Source organism: Callithrix jacchus, chromosome 13 (genome assembly GCF_049354715.1).
Source record: "Callithrix jacchus isolate 240 chromosome 13, calJac240_pri, whole genome shotgun sequence".
In the NCBI taxonomy this organism is placed as follows: domain Eukaryota; kingdom Metazoa; phylum Chordata; class Mammalia; order Primates; family Cebidae; genus Callithrix; species Callithrix jacchus.
The window spans coordinates 60,085,820-60,105,223 of NC_133514.1; positions in this window are offsets into that span (position 1 = coordinate 60,085,820).

Sequence of the window (19,404 nt, forward strand, 5' to 3'; positions counted from 1 at the left end):
GATAGTTGTCAGGCTTAATCCGGCCGATGCACGATCAAATCATATCGAAACAGTTATTTAAGCTGGCGAGGCGCTCCAAGGAGAAACACTGGCACAATTCTGAGATGCAGCGAAAGCTTATAGAATACCCCCCACCCCAGTAGATGCACTCCCACTGCCCCCTACTCCCAACGCTGATCCCAAACTTGTTTGGAGCTTTGGATTCTTAGTGCATTCTGGAAACAAAGTGTCTGGGGTCAGCGCAACATAACAAAGGAAACAGCCTCAAAAAAGTGGGCTTCAGATACCAGCAATTGCTTAGGATATTTTTTGTTGATTCGTTTTTCTCGAGGTGGACAAACAAGTTTCGGTTCTAGCTTTGTCAGTCCCTTGGAGTCTCGGGGGCCTTACTATAAAACGGATTCAATGACTTTTAAGATTCTTTCCAGTGCTTTTTTTTTTTTTTTTTTTAAGAAAAGTATATGGAATCAAATTTGCTACGTATTATTTTCTGATTCATATGAATGTTAATTGAATTGGGAAAGTGCCAGAGTAAAATTCAGGCGTTGCTTAGTGCTGGCAGAGGCTGCTGATAAAAGTTTTTCACCATTATTTTTCTTCTCTCTAGGCACACATAGTTACTTTTGGTGTCTTATCTTCTGAAGCTGCGTCAAGGACAAGCAAGGAGACTTGTTAAAAAGTTAAGTTACTTTTCACAGCCTGCAGACCCTTCAAAGGCAAGAAAGCAAATAGAAACTTGAAAAGGCAAATAAGCCAGAAAAGTGTACTAATAAATGCAGTTAACAGGATTATTTTTTGATGCCAGATCCACCAACTGAAGATTGGAGGATGTATTTGTTTCTTCTACTCAGCAACAATTGACAAAGCATAATTTTCATCAAGGCCTGTGTTCTAGGTGGAGGAAGGGTATTACCCAGTTATTAGATCTCTACTTCTAGTCTCTGGAAGGCAGATACTTTTATAAAAAAATACAGACAGCCAGGCTCTAAACACTGGACAAGAGGTCTGTAATGATCCAGTCACATCTCAGGTCAAAGGGTCTTGGACTGCTGAAGAAAGAGCTGACCATTTGTCTTAAGGGCCTGGAGCTGGCCGAGAGCCATCTTGCTGTGATTTTATCAGCCCCATCAGGATAATTATCCTCCTCTTTCTTGCACAAATAAAGTAACTGGTGCTACTATTTTGTTTTTAGTCACTTTTCCTAGCCTGTACTTCCCTTCCAGCCCTCCTTTCTCCTCTGTAGCCAAGTCATCACTTCTCTTTACTTAAATGAGTTTTGGAATCCAGGGGATAAAACGGAAAGATAGACCTGGCATTGTGGCTCACGCCTTTAATCCCAGCACTTTGGGAGGCCAAGGCGGGTGGATCACCTGAGGTCAAGAGTTCGAGACCAGCCTGACCAATATGGTGAAACCAAGTCTCTATTAAAACTACAAAACGTGGCATGTGACTGTAGTCCCAGCTACTCAGGAGCCTGAGACAGGAGAGTTGCTTGAACGTGGGAGACAGAGGCTGCAGTGAGCCAGTAACATACCATTGCACTCCAGCTTGGGTGACAGAGTGAGACTCCATCTCAAAAACAAAAAAACAAAACAGATAATTCCTTGAGCACAGGCTTCACTCTCTTTATTCTCAAAATCCTGTATCTACATTATTCTTTACAGTTTATGAAACACTTATTTAATTTCATTTAATGCCCAAGCTAGTAATATAAGTTATCTTTTTCTTAAAATCAAGATCACTTAATACATCCAAATATAACCAAGTTAAAAGGCATAAAACCTGGTACCAAACATAAATTATCTGATTCTAAATCAAGTGGTCTCTGGGAAATCCTGTCATTTCAGAAGGTCAGATAGATGTGGAGGGCGGAAGCTGACCTCAGACTATATATGCCAGGGCCTCCTGAACACTGTGAGGGTTGTGCTCTGAAATCTACCTCTGGTTGTACAAGAAGCTCTCTTCCAGCCCATCTACTTTTTTATTGCTTTTCTTCTCAATTTGTAACTAAAAAAAGTTCTCAAAACTTCAAGCAAGAAAGAATATACTTAGTGAGACATGGCCGACCTGTAATTGCCCCCTTCTGTTCATTTAGGCATTTGTATATTATACACAAATGTAACAGATTTTCCATTGTTATTTGTTTCCAAGTCCCCTCTGCCCAGGATGTTCCTTCCCTAGTTTTTTGCCTGGCAGTTTCTCACCAGTCAAGCCTGGGCCTAAATGTTACTTCTTAGAAGAGTCTTGGGGAGTGGGGGGTGGCTCACCTCTATAATCCCAGCACTTTGGGAGGCCGAGGCTGGTGGATCACGACATCAAGAGATTGAGACCATCCTAGTCAACATGGTGAAACCCCGTCTCTACTAAAAATGCAAAAAATTAGCCGGGCATGGTGGCACGTGACTGTAATCCCACCTACTCAGGACGCTGAGGCAGGAGAATTGCCTGAACCCAGGAGGTGGAGGTTGCAGTGAACCAAGATCGAGCCATTGCACTCCAGCCTGGGTAATGAGAGTGAAACTCCGTCCTAAAAAAAAAGTCTTCAGTGATCACCTGACCTAAATTAAGTCTCCCCACTGCCATCATCTAGCTCAAGGGCTCTCAACCACAGCCCTATTGACATCTGGGGCTAGGTCATTCTTTCTTGTGGGGCTGTCCTGTGCATTTTAGGATATTTAGCAGCATCCCTGCACACTAACCAGGGTTTGCCACTAGCATCCTTCCCCGAAGTTGGGACAAACACAGATGTCTCCACAGGTTGGCAAATGTTCCATGGGGGAGGGGGTCACCCTGGTTCAGAATCACAAATCTAGCTAAATCCTTTGTTTCTTCCGTAACATCACAGTTTTCAATTATTTTGCTTATTTAACTATTGCCTTGATTTTTTTCCCTGTGACCTCCCACTAAAATATATGTTCATTATTCAATCATTTTTGTTTTTTTATTTTAAAAAAATTTCATTATTAAATCTTTATGCATGTAAGTGAACTGAGATTGCACCAGGGCCCTCAAGCCTGGGCGACAGAGTGAAACTCTGTCTTGGGGGAAAAATAAATCTTTATTCACTTAGCATAATGCCTAACACATCATAGGTACCCAATATTTATTAAACAAATAATGCATTAAAATGAGACTATACAGGAGCTAAATGATAAGAACTTATGAACACAAAGAAGTAAATGACAGACACTAGGGTTTACTTGAGGTGGGAGGTTGGGAGGAGGGAGGAGGAAGAGGAGCAGAAAAGAGAACTATCGGGTACTGGGCTTAATATCTGTATAATGAAATAATATATACAGCAAACTCTGTGACGTGTGTGTACCCTTGTAACAAACCTTCACCTGTACCCCCAAATGCAAATTAAAGTTAAAAAAATTTTAAAAGACACTGAAAAAAAAAAGAAAAAAAAATGAGACTATAAGAATCAATTAAAATAAGAATGCAATAATTTATTGTATACAGCATTTGAGGCAATAGGCAAATACTTTCCTTCTTTTATTTTATTTTCTCCTGAAAACAACCCTAAGAAATACTCAAGGCCAGGCCCGATGGCTCATGCCTATAATCCCAGCACTTTGGGAGGCCAATGCCTGTAGATCCCCTGAGGTCAGGAGTTCGAGACCAGCCTGGCCAACATGGTGAAACCTCATCTCTACTAAAAATACAAAAATTAGCCGGGCATGGTGGTGGGCACCTATAATCCCAGTCACTCAAGAGGCTGAGGCATGAGAATTAGGTTGGACCTGGGAGGCGGAGGTTGCAGTGAGCTGAGATTGAGCCATTGCACTACAGCCTGGGCAACAGAGCAAAATTACATCTCAAAAAAAAGTACTCATTATTATTTCCATATTACATTAGCTGGGCTTGGTGGTATACACCTGTAGTGCATGGAACTAGAGCCTGCAGAGCCTGGAAGTTCAAGGCTGCAGTGAGCTATATCACACCACTGTTTCCTTGTCTGGGAGAGTGAGCAAGATTCCATTTGAAAAACAAAACAAAACATATTATTATCCCCATCTTACAGATGAAGAAATTGAAGTCTGTGGGAGTTAATTAATTTATCCTGCCAGTATAACCCATGGGCCAATATTCTAAATACAGATATTCTGCAATTTGCTTTTTCATTTATTTTCTTAGTAATGATAATTTAATTGTTTCCAATGTGTAACTCAGCACAAAAAGATAGTACAATTACATTTGAAAGATTTAACAACTGATAGAATATGCGAATCAACCAATTAGAAGAACCCCTTCTGATTGTGTACTGGGGCATACTGATAATGAACCAGCTGGGCCCAGCAGAATGTTAGCTTGTATGCAGATTTTTCTTTCTTTTTTTTTTTTTTTTTTTTGAGACGAAGTCTCCCTCTGTCACTCAGGCTAAAGTGCAATGGCACAATCTCAGCTCACTGCAGCCTCTGCCTCCCAGGTTCAAACGATTCTTCTGCCTCAGCCTCCAGAGTAGCTAGGACTACAGGCGCATGCCACCACGCCCAGCTAATTTTTGTATTTTTAGTAGAGATGGGGTTTCACCATGTTGGCCAGGCTGGTCTTGAACTCCTGACCTTATGATCCATCCACCTCAGCCTCCCAAAGTGCTGGGATGACAGGCGTGAGCCACCGTGCCTGACCCATAACATCATTTTTTAAAGATGTTTTTGTTTATTTAATAAAAGTAGAGATGTCTTACTATATTGCCTAGGCTGGTCTTGAACTCCTTAGCTTCAAGAAATCCTCCCACCTCAGCCTCCCAAAGTGCTTGGATTACAAGTGTGAGCCACTGTACCAGCTAGTTCATAACTTTGCCAAATTTTCTATTGTATCAATTTTTTTGTCTGTTGTCTTTTTAAAATGATAAAACAGCCTGTTTTTGTATTAAAAGCTCATCTGACAAAGAGCTAAAAACAGTGAACTAATATTAAAAATGCAAGAAAGCAGTGTGTCCCCATTTGTTGTTGTTGTTTTTTTTAAACATTGTTTGGACTAAGTACTATATTTATGCAATAAAAGACCTCCAGAATACTGTACCAGTTTTTAACTTATTCCCTTTCTTTCCATTAAAGGGTTAATTCATCCACATGTTTCCATTTATCACAGTTACTTCTTCCCAAAGCTCTAGAGTAGCCATTTATAATAGCAATAAAACCATGAAATATCTAGGAATAAAATTAACAAGAAATATGTGCAACTTTTATGAAGAAAACTTTAAAACCCTACTGAGAGATGTAAAGGAAGACACGTAAAATAAAAGACAACTTATTCTTTCTAGCAAGATCCAATAGTGAAAGTTATGTAAAGATGTTTATTCTCCCCAAATCAATCTTTAAACTCAAAGTAATTTTCATTAAAATAACAACAGGGCTTTCTTTTTCTTTTTAATTGATGAAACAATGCCACAGTTCATTGAAATTAAAACCTCACAGCAGCTGGGGAAATTCTGAAAGAGAAGAGCTGGTATAGGGGTATGTTGGGGAAGCCTTACAAATATTAAAGTGTATTTTGGGTTGGGTGTGGTGGCTCACGCCTGTAATCCCAACACTTGGGAAGCTGAGGTGGGTGGATCATGAGGTCAAGAGATCGAGGTCAACTGACCAACATAATGAACCCCATTTCTACTAAAAATACAAAAATTAGCCAGGCATGGTGGTGTGTGCCTGTATTCCCAGCTACTTGGGAGGCTGAAGCAGGAGAATCGCTTGAACCCAGGAGGCAGAGTTTGCAGTGAGCGGAGATCTCACCACTGCACTCCAGCCTGGGGGACAGAGCAAGACTACACCTCAAAAATAAATAAACAAACAAACAAATAAATAAAAAGTATATTTTACAGTTTATAATTTAAATGTAAAAGTTTTTTGGCTGGAGAAATAATAAAGAGGAAACAATAATGAGGCAGATTAGAATATAATAGGGATTCAGGTTTTGGCAAAGGTGACTTTTCATATCTGGGATGAATTGAATTGGGATAATTGACTACTTTTGATTAAAAAAATGAAGCTAGATCTCCATTTCACTCCTTAACATAAATACAATTCATCTGAATGAAAGTGAAATGTAAAAGTAGTTTAAAATGCACCTGTGTATATTCTAGAATAGTGGTTCTCAAAGCAGAGTGTGTGTGTGTGGCAATTTTGCCTTCCAGGGAACATTTGACAATGTCTGGAGACCCGTTTGGGGGCTGCAACTGGAGAGGAGGTGTTGCTGCTGGCATCTAGTAGATAGAGGTCAGGGATGCTGCTCAATATTCTACCCCGCACACCACAGCCCCCCACAAGAACCACAAGAATTCTCCTGTTCAAAACGTCAGTAGTGCCGAGGGTGAAACACATGCTTCTAGAAGAAGGCAATGGCAAATATATGATCTTGGAGTGGGGAAGGCATTTCTAATCAGAGCACAAAATTAAGAAATGATAAGATATGCAGGTGTTTGGCCAGTGGCGATGGCTCACGCCTGTAATCCTAGCACTTTGGGAGGCTGAGGTGGGTGAATCACCTGAGGTTGGGAGCTTGAGACCAGCCTGACCAACAGAGAGAAACCCCATCTCTACTAAAAATACAAAATTAGCCTCGCGTGTTGGTGCATGCCTATGATCCCAGCTACTCCAAGGGTGAAACTCCATTTCAAAAAAAAAAAAGAGAGAGAGGGAGAGATAGATGTTTATAAGCATTTTGTTTCTTAGAAAGAATTTGTTTTAGGAAAAAGTCTATACAATTTTCAAAAGCTAAGAAACTTGGAAAAATAGTTGTAGCACATATCATGCATAAGCCCTGATTGATTTAATTTATGAAGGGCTTATACAAACCACAGGAAAGAAAAACTCTGTGTTTAAAAAGTTGGACAGCCTATAGATTCGTAGTTTACCAAAAAAAGAATCCAGATAACCAAAAAAACATGGTGGGGGGGAACATAAAAACTTTATTTTGCTATCATACAACAATAAAGTAAATCAGATTGAATTGATATGGATAGATGTTAAGATGTTTCATTTAAAAGCAAGATACAGAACTCTATAATATTATCCCTCTTGCAGAACATTTTTGTATGCCTGTATTTTTCTGGAATGATAAGTACAGAAAGATTAACAGTGACTACCTTTAGGGTGAGATAAGGTTGGAGAAGAAGACACCAGCCCAATCTTAGACTGGCTCAGAGAGCCTACATTTTTAATGACAAATAATAGTCCATTGTAACTAATGGAAATAATTTATGTACCAATGCCCAGTTATCGGACATTTAAGTTTGGTTCTCATTTTTGTTAGAGGAGATTTTCACCAATCTTGTATAAAAACCTGAGCAGGGATCTGAAATGGGACCCAGTTGTGTTTAGAGCTGGGAAGGCCTTTCTAATTGGGGTAGAAAAGGGTAAGTTGAAGTTGGTCTCTGGAGTCCAAGAGCCTTTGGTGGTTCATCATTAGCAAGTGTGAATAACCCCTAATGTCACTCTGGGAGCCAATTACAAGAAATACAAAAACATTGCCTTTTACAAGAAATAAAAACAAATACTGTGAAACCATTTACCAATCCAAATGGCTTTGGATTGAGATGACCAAATCTATAAAATTGGAAATGTTAAGTCTGATGCAGGTAATTTTTTTTTTTTTTTGGAGATGGAATCTGGCTCTGTCACCCAGGCTGGAGTGCAGTGGTGTGGTCTCGGTTCACTTGCAACCTCTGCTTCCCAGATTCAAGCGGTTTTCTTGCCTCAGCCTCCCTAGTAGCTAGGATAACAGGCATGCACCTCCACGCCTGGCTAATTTTTGTATTTCCACAAAATTTGTAAAATTTTGACGGTTTTTGTCATATTGACCAGGCTGGTCTCGAACTTCCTACCTCAAGTTATCTGCCGCCTCGACCTCCCAAAGTGTGGGATTATACGCCTGGCCACAGGTAATTTTTATAGATTTGGCCAACCATTACAACATGGAAAAATCGGGCAAGATGCTTTTTTTCTCAAATGAATTAATAAATGCTGTGGCAGGTGCAGTGGCTCATGCCTGTAATCCCAGCACTTTGGTAGGCCAAGGCGGGCTGATCACCCTGAGGTCAGGAGTTTGAGACCAGCCTGGCCAACACGGTGAAACCTTGTCTCTAACAAAAATACAAAAATTAGACTGGCGCAGTGGTGGGTGCCTGTAATCCCAGCTAATAGGGAGGGTGAGGCAGGAGAATCCCTTAAGCCTGGGAGGTGGAGGTTGCAGTATGCCAAGTCTGTGCCATTGCACTCCAGCCCAGACAACAGAGCGAGACTCTGTATCAAAAAAAAAAAAAAGCTGTCAGTGTATGGATGATGTCAGCACATCCCTTGAAAGGCAGGAAACATTTAAGTAAAAGCTTTCCAGTCTAGTGGCATATTTGTAAATGAAAGCAATCTATTGCCTTCCAATGTGTTTATTACGTTGCCACAGAATGTCAGGCAAAAACCAATACAGTTCTTCCATACTACCTTAAAAGGGAGGAAAACTTATTCATTTCCAAGCGATTTGTGTAAACTTTATGTTTAAAGCTTAGGGCTGGGTACAGTGGCTCATGCCTGTAATCCCAGGACTTTGGGAGGCCAGAGACCAAGAGTTTGAGACCAGCGTGGGCAACATAGCAACACCCCAATCTCTACAAAAACTAAAAATTAGCTGGGCATAGCTGTACATGCCTGTAGTTCCTGCTACTTGGGAGGCTGAGGCAGGAGGATTGCTTCACCCCAAGAGTTTGAGGCTACAGTGAGCTGAGATCACACGATTGCACTCCAGTCTTGGTAACACAGCGAGACCCTATCTCAAAAAAAATGATAGATAGATAGACAAATGAAACTTTTCTTTTTTTTGAGACAGTCTTGCTCTGCTGCCAGGCACCATGCTAGAGTGCAGTGGCACGATCTCAGCTCACTGCAACCTCTGCCTCCCGTGTTCAAGCAATTCTCCTGCCTCAGCCTCCCAAGTAGCTGGGGCTACAGACGTGTGCCACCACACCTAGTTAATTTTTGTATTTTTTAGTAGAGAGGGAGTTTCACCATGTTGGCCAGGATGGTCTGGATCTCTTGACCTCGTGATCCGCCCGTCTAGGCCTCCCAAAGGGCTGGAATTACAGATGTGAGCCACCGCGCCCGGCCTAAATGAAACTTGTTTTTTAAGCTTTAGATATATTTTATTTTATTTTCCCAACCCCATTTGGAAGCTTTCCTTAGCAACACGTTTACAGAGTAGGTTAGTAGAGCTTCTCTTCAAGGGTGAAACAAATATTTAAATAAGGTGTTTTTTTTTGAGATGGAGTTTCGCTCTTGTTACCCAGACTGGAGTGCAATGGCACGATCTTGGCTCACCGCAACCTCCGCCTTCTGGGTTCAAGCAATTTTCCTGCCTCAGCCTCCTGGGTAGCTGGGACTACAGGTGCACACCACCATGCCCGGCTAATTTTTGTATTTTTAGTAGAGACGGGTTTCACCTTGTTGACCAGGATGGTCTCGATCTCTTGACCTCATGATCCACCCTCCTCGGCCTCCCAAAGTGCTGGATTATAGGCGTGAGCCGCCACGCCCGGCCCTAAGATTTTTTTTTTTAAGACAAGGTCTCTCTGTGTTGCCCTGGCTGGAATGCAGTGGTGCCATCTTGGCTCACTGCAACCTCCGCCTCCTGGGCTCAGGTGATTCTCTCACCTCAGCCTCCTGAATAGCTGGGACCACAGGCGCCCACCACCATGCCTAATTTTTAACTTTTTTGTAGAGACTGGCTTTTGCTACTTTGTCCAGGCTGGTCTTGAACTCCTGGGCTCAATCGATCTGCCCACCTCGGCTTCCCCAAGTGCTGGGAGTAAAGGCATGATGTACCTACCATGCTTGGCCTGGGCCATATTTTTCTTTCTCCTTTCCCTGAGACAGGTAAAAATTCACACATGTTGACTAGTCCTAAATACATTTTATTTTTTAAAAATCTTAGTGGGCCAGGCACGGTGGCTCAAGCCTGTAATCCCAGCACATTGGGAGGCCGAGGCGGGTGGATCACCTGAGGTCAGGAGTTCGAGACCAGCGTGACCAATATGGTGAAACCTCGCTCTAAAAATAATAAAAAATAAAATAAAAAATCTTAGGTGGGCGCGGTGGCTCACGCCTGTAATCCCAGCACTTTGGGAAGCCGAGGTGGGCAGATCACCTGAGGTTGGGAGCTTGAGACCAGCCTGACCAACATGGAGAAACCCCGTCTCTACTAAAAATACAAAATTAGCTGGGCGTGGTGTCACATGCCTGTAATCCCAGCTACTCCAGAGGCGGAGGCAGGAGAATCGCTTAAACCCGCAATGTGGAGGTTGCGGTGAGCCGAGGTCGCGCCATCGCCCTCCAGCCTGGGAAACAAGAGCGAAACTCCGTCTCAAAAAAAAAAAATAATAATAAAATAAAATCTTTCTTTTTTTTTTTTGAGACGGAGTTTCGCTCTTGTTACCCAGGCTGGAGGGCGATGGCGCGATCTCGGCTCACCGCAACCTCCGCCTCCTGGGTTTAGGCAATTCTCCTGCCTCAGCCTCCTGAGTAGCTGGGATTACAGGCACAGGCCACCATGCCCAGCTAATTTTTTTTTATATTTTTAGTAGAGACGGGGTTTCACCATGTTGACCAGGATGGTCTCGATCTCTTGACCTCGTGATCCACCCACCTCGGCCTCCCAAAGTGCTGGGATTACAGGCTTGAGCCACCACACCCGGCCAAAAATAAAATCTTTAAAATAGCGAAGTGACCTCAGAAACAAGGACTCTGTTGTCTCCGGAGTGTTTTTGTTTGTTTTGCCTTTTTTACTTTTTATTATGGAAAATTTAAAATATATCCAATAGTGAGGAGATCCTAGTGTAACAAATCCCCTCAGAACCATCACCCAGCTTCAAAAGTGATCAATTCATGACCCCTTTGGTGTCACCTTCTCCTTTACATACTTCCTCTCCACCTATATTACTTTGAAGCAAAATCCAGCATCATACAACTTCTGGATAAACTCTCAGTGAATGATTTGGCTTGCCTGATCAGTTAACTCCTTATTCCCCGGTCTACATGATTTGTTTACTAATGGGCCAAGTAGTCCCAGAATTATTCTCTATTGTCTTTTTCTTTCTAGCTATTTCTATTCCTTGCCAGACAGAACAATCCCACTTTATATTTTTTCTTTGAGACAGAGTCTTGCTCTGTTGCTTAGGCTGGAGTACAGTGTCTCAATCTCAGCTCACTACATTCTGTGTCTACCGGGTTCAAGCAATTCTCCTGCCTCAGTTTCCCAAGTATCTGGGATTACAGGCAGGTACCACCACGCCCTGTATTTTTAGTAGAGACAGGTTTCACTGTGTTAGAAAGGATGGTCTCAATCTCCTGACCTCATGATCCTCCCGCTTCAGCATCCCAAAGTGCTGGGATTATAGGCGTGAGCCATCACCCTTGCCTCTATTTTATCTTTAGATGGTAATTTAATGCTTTTAATTCTACTAGTTTATTTTAGACCAATCACAGAGAGAAAACTCTTTTGGACAATCCTACTCTCAAATATTTATTTCTACTTCTGGTTGCACCGGTCAGACTACATGCCTTGAGTTTTTTGGTTCAGGAAACGTGTTCACCAAATCAGTATCCCACTTTGAGGTCTCCAGGAACATTGTTTTATTTTATTGACTAAACAAAATCAATTTTTTTTTTTTGAGATGGAGTCTTGCTCTGTCGCCCAGGCTAGAGTGCAGTTGAGCGATCTTGGCTCACTGCAACCTTCTAAGTTCAAGAGATTCTTCTATCTCAGCATGCGCCACCACACCCTGCTATTTTTTTTTTTTTTTCGGATTTTTAGTAGAGACAGGGTTTCATCATGTTACTAAGACTGGTCTCAAACTCCTGACCTCATGATCTACTTGCCTTAGCCTCCGAAACTGCTGGGATTGCAAGTGTGAGCCACCCCACTTAGAATGATGAAATTAATTTTTAGAAAAAGTAATGGCAAATGATTTCCTTCGCGCGCGCGTGTGTGTGTGTGTGTGTGTGTGTGTGTGTGTGTGTGTGAAGGAATGGAAGATGAGGAAGTGAAGTCTAGAAGGATTGGATACATTCAACATGGAGCTCTTTTTAGCCAGCACAGTCAGAAGGTGACATAGAAAGAGTTATATTACAAAGTTTTAAAACATCACATTCTGACCATTAGGTTTGAAAAAAAGTAGGAGAATTTTGGGTAACTAACCTGAATGATTGCCCTCTCTCCCTTACCTCCTCTCTCTCTTCCCCCATCTTTCATAACTCTGCACACATAACCCCTCACTGGAAGTCACAAATCTGTAATTTGTGGCTAAATATCTTTTGCTTCACGAGAAGCCCATTTGGGCTGAAGCAACTTTTTCAAAAGCAGGATCTAAATTGCTTGACTTATGCTCACTTTGCTTTCAACTAATAAAACAATATATTGATTCTATCAGCTTATTTATGGAAAAAAATACAACAAAAACCTACACTAACTTCTATTTGATTAGTTACTTGTCACTTCTTTTTTTTGAGACAGAGTTTCCCTCTTGTCACCCAGGCTGGAGTGCAATGGTACTGTCTCAGCTCACGGCAACCTCCACCTCCCAGGTTCAAGCAATTCTCCTGCCTCAGCCTCCCAACTAGCTGGGATTACAAGAGTGCACCATCACACCCAGCTAATTTTTGTATTTTTAGTAGAGACGGGGTTACATCATGTTGGTCAGGCTAGTCTTGAATTCCTAACCTCAGATGATCCATGCGTCTCTGCCTCCCAAAGTGCTGGATTACAGGCATGAGCCACTGTGCCAGGCCACTTGTCACTTGTCTAATCGCAAAGTACATTTTCCAAAGGAATGAGTGATTCTGCAACCATACATGCTTTGCCTTCTGTCATGATTTTGCTGAGTTTCCAAGCAGCATTTCTTTGAACCACCACCCCCAGCCAGAAATACAAGTCCTTCTGTGTAGTTTTGAAATACAGTTAACAGGCCAGGTACAGTGGCTCACACCTGTAATCCTAGCACTTTGGGAGGCCAAGGCAAGTGGATCATGAGGTCAGGAGTTCAAGATCAGTCTGGCAAAGATGGTGAAACCCTGTCTCTACTAAAAATACAAAAATTAGCTGGGCATGGTGGTGGGCACCTATAGTCACAGCTATTTGGGAGGCTGAGGCAGGGGAAACCTTGAACCCAGGAGGTGGAGGTTGCAGTGAGCTGAGATCACACCACTGCACTCCAGCCTGGGGGACAGAGTGAGACTCCGTCTTAAAAAAAAAAAAAATACAATTAACAAATAATCTCTGTTTTTCATACTAACATTCTTGTTTAGATAAAAGTTTTCTCTAATATAATTTCAATATAGACTTTCTCTTCCCATTTCTCCGTCACCCACTCCCAAAATATATCACTAATTATTTTGCAAATTGTAATAGTTGAAAATGCAAATGATTTTAGTCCAGAAAAAAAATAACATACATTTTGTATTGTTGGACTTCAATATATTTAAAGGTTTAATTACTTTACTGCTAGAAAATCCTTATTTGGTAACAGGTTGTCTAAGCTAGAAACAAGAAAACGTATCCTGGAATGGGAAGTTTACACTCATTTCTCATTGATTATCTGCAGGATAAGAATGCCAATCCCCACGTTTGCACACCTCCACACACCTCATGCCAACTATCGATTGTTCTTGAAACAAAAAGTTGAGGTTTGGAGGATGTGCAAAAAGAGTTTGCACTCTTTTTTCTGGGAATTAGCTGGTACTGTCTTACTTTTATCACCATAAAAAGCAATAGGCACTTTTTTTTTCTGAGATGGAGTCTTACTCTGTCGCCCACGCTGGAGTGCAGTGCCATGATCCTGGCTCACTGCAACCTCCACCTCCTGGATTCCAGCGATTTTCCTGCCTCAGCCTCCTAAGTAGCTGGGACTACACGTGCGTGCTCCCACACCCATTTAATTGTTTACTTTTATTTATTTTTTTTTAATTGAGACGGAGTTTCGCTCTTGTTACCCAGGCTGGAGGGCAATGGCGCGATCTCGGCTCACCGCAACCTCCGCCTCCTGGGTTCAGGCAATTCTCCTGCCTCAGCCTCCCGAGTAGCTGGGATTACAGGCATGTGCCACCATGCCCAGCTAATTTTTTGTATTTTTAGTAGAGACGGGGTTTCCCCATGTTGACCAGGATGGTCTCGATCTCTTGATCTCATGATCCACCCGCCTCGGCCTCCCAAAGTGCTGGGATTACAGGCGTGAGCCACTGCGCCCGGCCTAATTGTTTACTTTTAGAAGAGATGGGGTTTCAACATGTTGGTTAGGTTGGTCTCAAACTCCTGTCCTCATGATCCACCCACCTCGGCCTCCCAAAGTGCTAGGATTACAGGCATGAGCCACCATGCCTGGCCTAGGCATTATTTTTTTAAGTTAAAAAAAAAGCTGCTGAAATAGTGATATTCTCACTTGACAGATACTGACAAATATTCCTGAGGACTCCCTATGTGTGAAGTATTAACCTGGCTGGTGTGAAAATAAGTAAACAAAGAATAAGGGAAGAATGTGCTCAGGTATTCAAAGGAAGAGAAAAAATGAGTAGCTCAGTAAACTTCAAAAATTGAAGGAAGGCCAGGCGCACTGGCTCATGCCTGTAATCCCAGAAAGTCAGGAGGAGGACACAGGAAGACCGCTTGAGCCCAGGAGTTTAAGGCTGCTGTGAACTATGATCACACCACTGCACTCCAGCCTGGGTGACAGAGTGAGACCTTGTCCATATATATATATTCCCAAAGCCTTGTCAACTAGTTTGGGGAGAAAGGAGGCCTTTTGTTCTCAGCTAGTGGGAAAGCAACTCATCAACACATATGCAAAGCTTTGAAATGGGCACACTCTGTGGCCCAGCAATTACAGGGGATTTATTCTAAATTTTGGGAGTTTAACTTTACAGCTACCGAAGGAATAGCATAAGGGAAACCTCAAAAGATACATTGAGGTCAAATTACTAGATTGAGATAGGATCTGTGCCTTATTCTATAAGAAATGATGACTCCAGCACTTTGGGAGGCCAAGGCTGGTCAATCACTAGGTCAACAGATTGAGACCATCCTGGTCAACAAGGTGAAACCCCATCTCTACTAAAAATACAAAAATTAGCTGGGCATGGTGGTGCGCGCCTGTAGTCCCAGCTATTCGGGAGGCTGAGGCAGGAGAATTCCTTGAAACCAGGAGGCGGAGGTTGCAGTGAGCCGAGATCGCGCCATTACACTCCAGCCTGGGTAACAAGAGCGAAACTCCATCTCAAAAAAAAATAGAAATGATGACTATGTAGCAACAGTGGAGGAAGATGAAGTTTGCGGTTTTCTCCAGAATCAATTAAAGACAGAGTCTGGTTAACAGGATTTGAAAAGATTAAAGTCCTGAAATTTCATTGTGCCTTTGAAAATGAAAATGAGTTTTTCACTTGGTACTTTAAGTTTCTAAAAATAAGACAAGACTGACTGTGCCGTGGTATTTGACACTTACAGGCAAATTACTATAGACACTTAAAGTATAGAAGACACTTCTATACTATACCACTGCTTGGACTGTAAAACAGCAATGAGTAACTTGAGAAGTGGATCCACTTCCGGCCAGATCCATGCCAGAACTTAGACTGTGTAAGTCAGCTGTTTCACTTTGCTTTATTTTTCCTGTTCACAATGCAGAGGTTAAACGGTGTGAAAGGGAAGAACTTGCAAAATGCTTGGTTCCTGAGGATCACGGGTCACCAAGGATGCTTGGGAAGCAGACTGAAGTCTTCTCTGTTGTCTAATTACTGTAGTGTTTACTTCCTGAGCCTACTCATAACTTTATTCATTTATTTATTTATTTTTGGTTTTTGAGACAGAGTCTCACTCTGTTGCCCAGACAGGAATGCAGTGGTGCAATCTCGGCTCACCGCAACCTCCACCTCCCAGGTTCAAGTGATTCTCCTGCCTCAGCCTCCCGAGTAGCTGGGATTACAGGCATGAGCCAACTTGCCCAGCTAATTTTTGTATTTTTAGTAGAGATGGGGTTTCACCATGTTGGCCAGGATGGTCTCGATCTCTTGACCTCGTGATCTGCCCACCTCAGCCTCCCAAACTGCTTTGATTACAGGCATGAGCCAGCACGCCTGATCCATAACTATTATTTAAATAGGCTGTTTCTCACTTTGATTGGCAAGATGGTACAAGATCTCTGGTAGGGAAGAAGGCTGTTCCTTAAATGTTTTAAAGAATGAAACTGAAGGCTGTTCCTTAAATGTTTTTAAAGAATGAAACTGCATTTTGTAATCAGTTCTGGAGAAGACGTGCTGATATTGCAGAGTTAAAGTATACCTCTGTCAACCCTTACTTACTTTTTATACATAAATAAAGCATACAATTTGACCATTTTTAAGTGTACAGTTCAGTGGCATTAAGTATATTCACTTGGCTACGCATCATGACTATCCATTTTCAGAATTCTTTTTATCTGGCAAAACGGAAACTCTTCATGGCTACATTGAACTATGATTACTCCATTACACTCCAGCCTGGGTGACACAGAGAGACCCTGTATCTAAAATATTATAAAAAAAAAAAAAAAAAAAAACCTCTTTACTCATTAAACCCTAAATCACCTTTCTCACCCCAACCCGCAGTCCCTGGTAACCTCTCTTCCGTATTCTAGTTCACTCTAAAATGGAGGTTTTCTGTCTCCATAAATTTGACTATTCTAGGTTCTTCATAAAAGTAGAATCACAGTATTTGTCCTTTTGTGTCTCCCTTATTTCACTGAAGACAAGATCTTCAACCTTCAGCCATGTTACAGAATATATCAGAATTGGCCGGGTGCATGCGGTGGCTCACACCCGTAATCCCAGCACTTTTGGTGGCCGAGGCGGACGGGTCACAAGGTCAAGAGATCAAGACCATCCTGGCCAACATGGTGAAAAAAAAAGTAGCCAGGTGTGGTGGTGCGCACCTGTAGTCTCAGCTACTCGGGAGGCTGAGGTAGGAGAATTGCCTGAACCCAGGAGGCAGAGATTGCAGAGAGAGAGATTTCACCACTGCACTCCAGCCTGGCGCTGGGTGACAGATCAAGACTGCCTCAAAAAAAAATAATAATAACTCTTTTGGTAATTTTTAATTTTAATGTGATTTTAAAAGGTGTAAGGGCTGGGCACAGTGGCTCATGCTTGTAATCCCAGCACTTTGGGAGGCCAAGGCAGGCAGATCACTTGAGGCCAGGAGTTGGAGACTAGCATGGTCAACAAGGTGAAAGACATGTTTGGTAGACAGGTCTCTATCAAAAATACAAAAATACAAAAATCAGCCTAGCATGGTGGCAAGTGCCTGTAATCCTAGCTACTTGGGAAGCTGAAGTGGAAGGAGTGCTTGAGCCCAGGAGGCGGGGATTGCAGTGAGCTGAGATTGCCCCACTGCACTCCAGCCTGGGCAACAGAGCAAGAATCAGCCTCAAAAAAAAGAAAAGTCATAAGAATGGTATAAAGAAGTCTCATTTACTCTTCACATCCAGATTCTCCAGATTTGATCCATTATTTTCCATACAGACAAACATAGGCACACACACACACAGACATAATCATTTCCCATATATATGTTTTATTTCTGAATCATTTGAGAGTAAATTGCAGATATGTTGCCACTTGTGCCCTAAATACTTCAGTGTTTATTTCCTAAGAACAAGGGCTTTCTCTTACACATAAGAGAATGTATTACAACACAAGTATCAAAATTAGGCAATTGACATTGATATAATGCTATCACCATATTCATACGACCATATTCATATTTTGTAATTGTCAAATAATGTCCTTCATAAGAAAGCAAAAATTTCCAGACTAAGATCCAATCTAGGACCACACATCATATTGAGCAAGCCTATCTCTTTAATCTGGAATGGTCTGTATTTGTCATTCATGACCTTGGCATTTTGAAAGTAAAGGACTGTTATTTTATAGCACATCCCTCACTTTGGCAGTCCCACGTTTCCTCATGATTAGATTGAGGCTGTGCATTTTTGATAGATAAATCACAAAATTGATATTATGCCCTCCTTAGCCTTCTTATGCATTTGATTAGGTGGCATGTGATTTTCATGTGGGCTTGTCTCCTTAATGGTAACGTTGACTTTGATGACTTGGTTAAGGTGGTGTCTGCCAGGCCTCTCCACTGTAAAGTTATTTCTCTCTTTGTAAATGATAAATATTTCGAAACAAGGTAGATGCCCTATTCTTCAAACTTTCACCCTCTATTTTTATCATCAATTATTTCTTCTACATTTATTTGTTGGTTTTTCTATTCTATGGAAAAGCTTTTCCTTCTCCATTTGTTTGTTTGCTTATCTATATCAGTATGGATTTGTGGAGTCCTACTTTATTCACTAGGTTAAAATCCATTACTATTATTTATTTATTATTCAATTAATTAATTTTATTTATTTATTTTTAGACAAAGTCTCACTCCTTGCCCAGGCTGGAATGCAATGGCATGATTTTGGCTCACTGCAACCTCCACCTCCTGGGTTAAAGCAATTCTCCTGCCTTAACCTCCCAATGAGCACCTGCCATTACACCAGGCTAATCCTTGCATTTTTATTAGAGACGAAATTTCACTATGTTGGCCAGGCTGGTCTTGAACCCCTGACCTCAGGTTATCCACCTGACCTGGGATTACAGGTGTGCTGGGATTACAGGTGTGAGCCACCGCCCCCAACCTACTATTATTATTTATTTCAATGCTCAGATTATCTTGGATTTGTCCAGTGGGAGCTCCTCAAATTGGGTGCCTTATCCTTTCAATACGCCTCCATCACTCTTTGAGGGTTTTCTTATTTTCTGGCATAACAAAATGTTCCAGGTTCATATTGTATTCTCCCTGCCCTAGCCCTGGAATCAGTCATTTCAGATCATACAGAGATGTGTGTATTTTTGTAAGTCTTAGATTGTTTTAGGCTCAGGATCTCTTCACCCTATTAAAAGCTATTGAAGAGCCAAAAAGCTTTCGTTTATGTGGACTATATCTATTATATTTACTGCATTAGAAATTAAGACCAGCTGGGTGCAGTGGCTCATGCCTGTAATCCCAGCACCTTGGGAGGCCCAGGCAGGTGGATCACCTGAGGCCAGGAGTTTGAGACCAGGCTGGCCAACATGGAGAAACCCTGTCTCTACTAAAAATATAAAAATTAGCTGGGCGTCGTGGCGGGTGCCTGTAATCCCAGTTACTGGTGGCTGAGGTCAGAGAATTGCTCGAACCTGGGAGGCAGATGTTACAATACATATATTCTGGGCTGGGTGTAGTGGCTCACACTTGTAATCAGAGCACCCTGGGAGACTGAGGCAGGCAGATCACTTGAGGTCAAGAGTTGGAGACCAGCCTGGTGCACACCTGTAGTCCCAGCCACTTGGGAGGCTGAGGCAG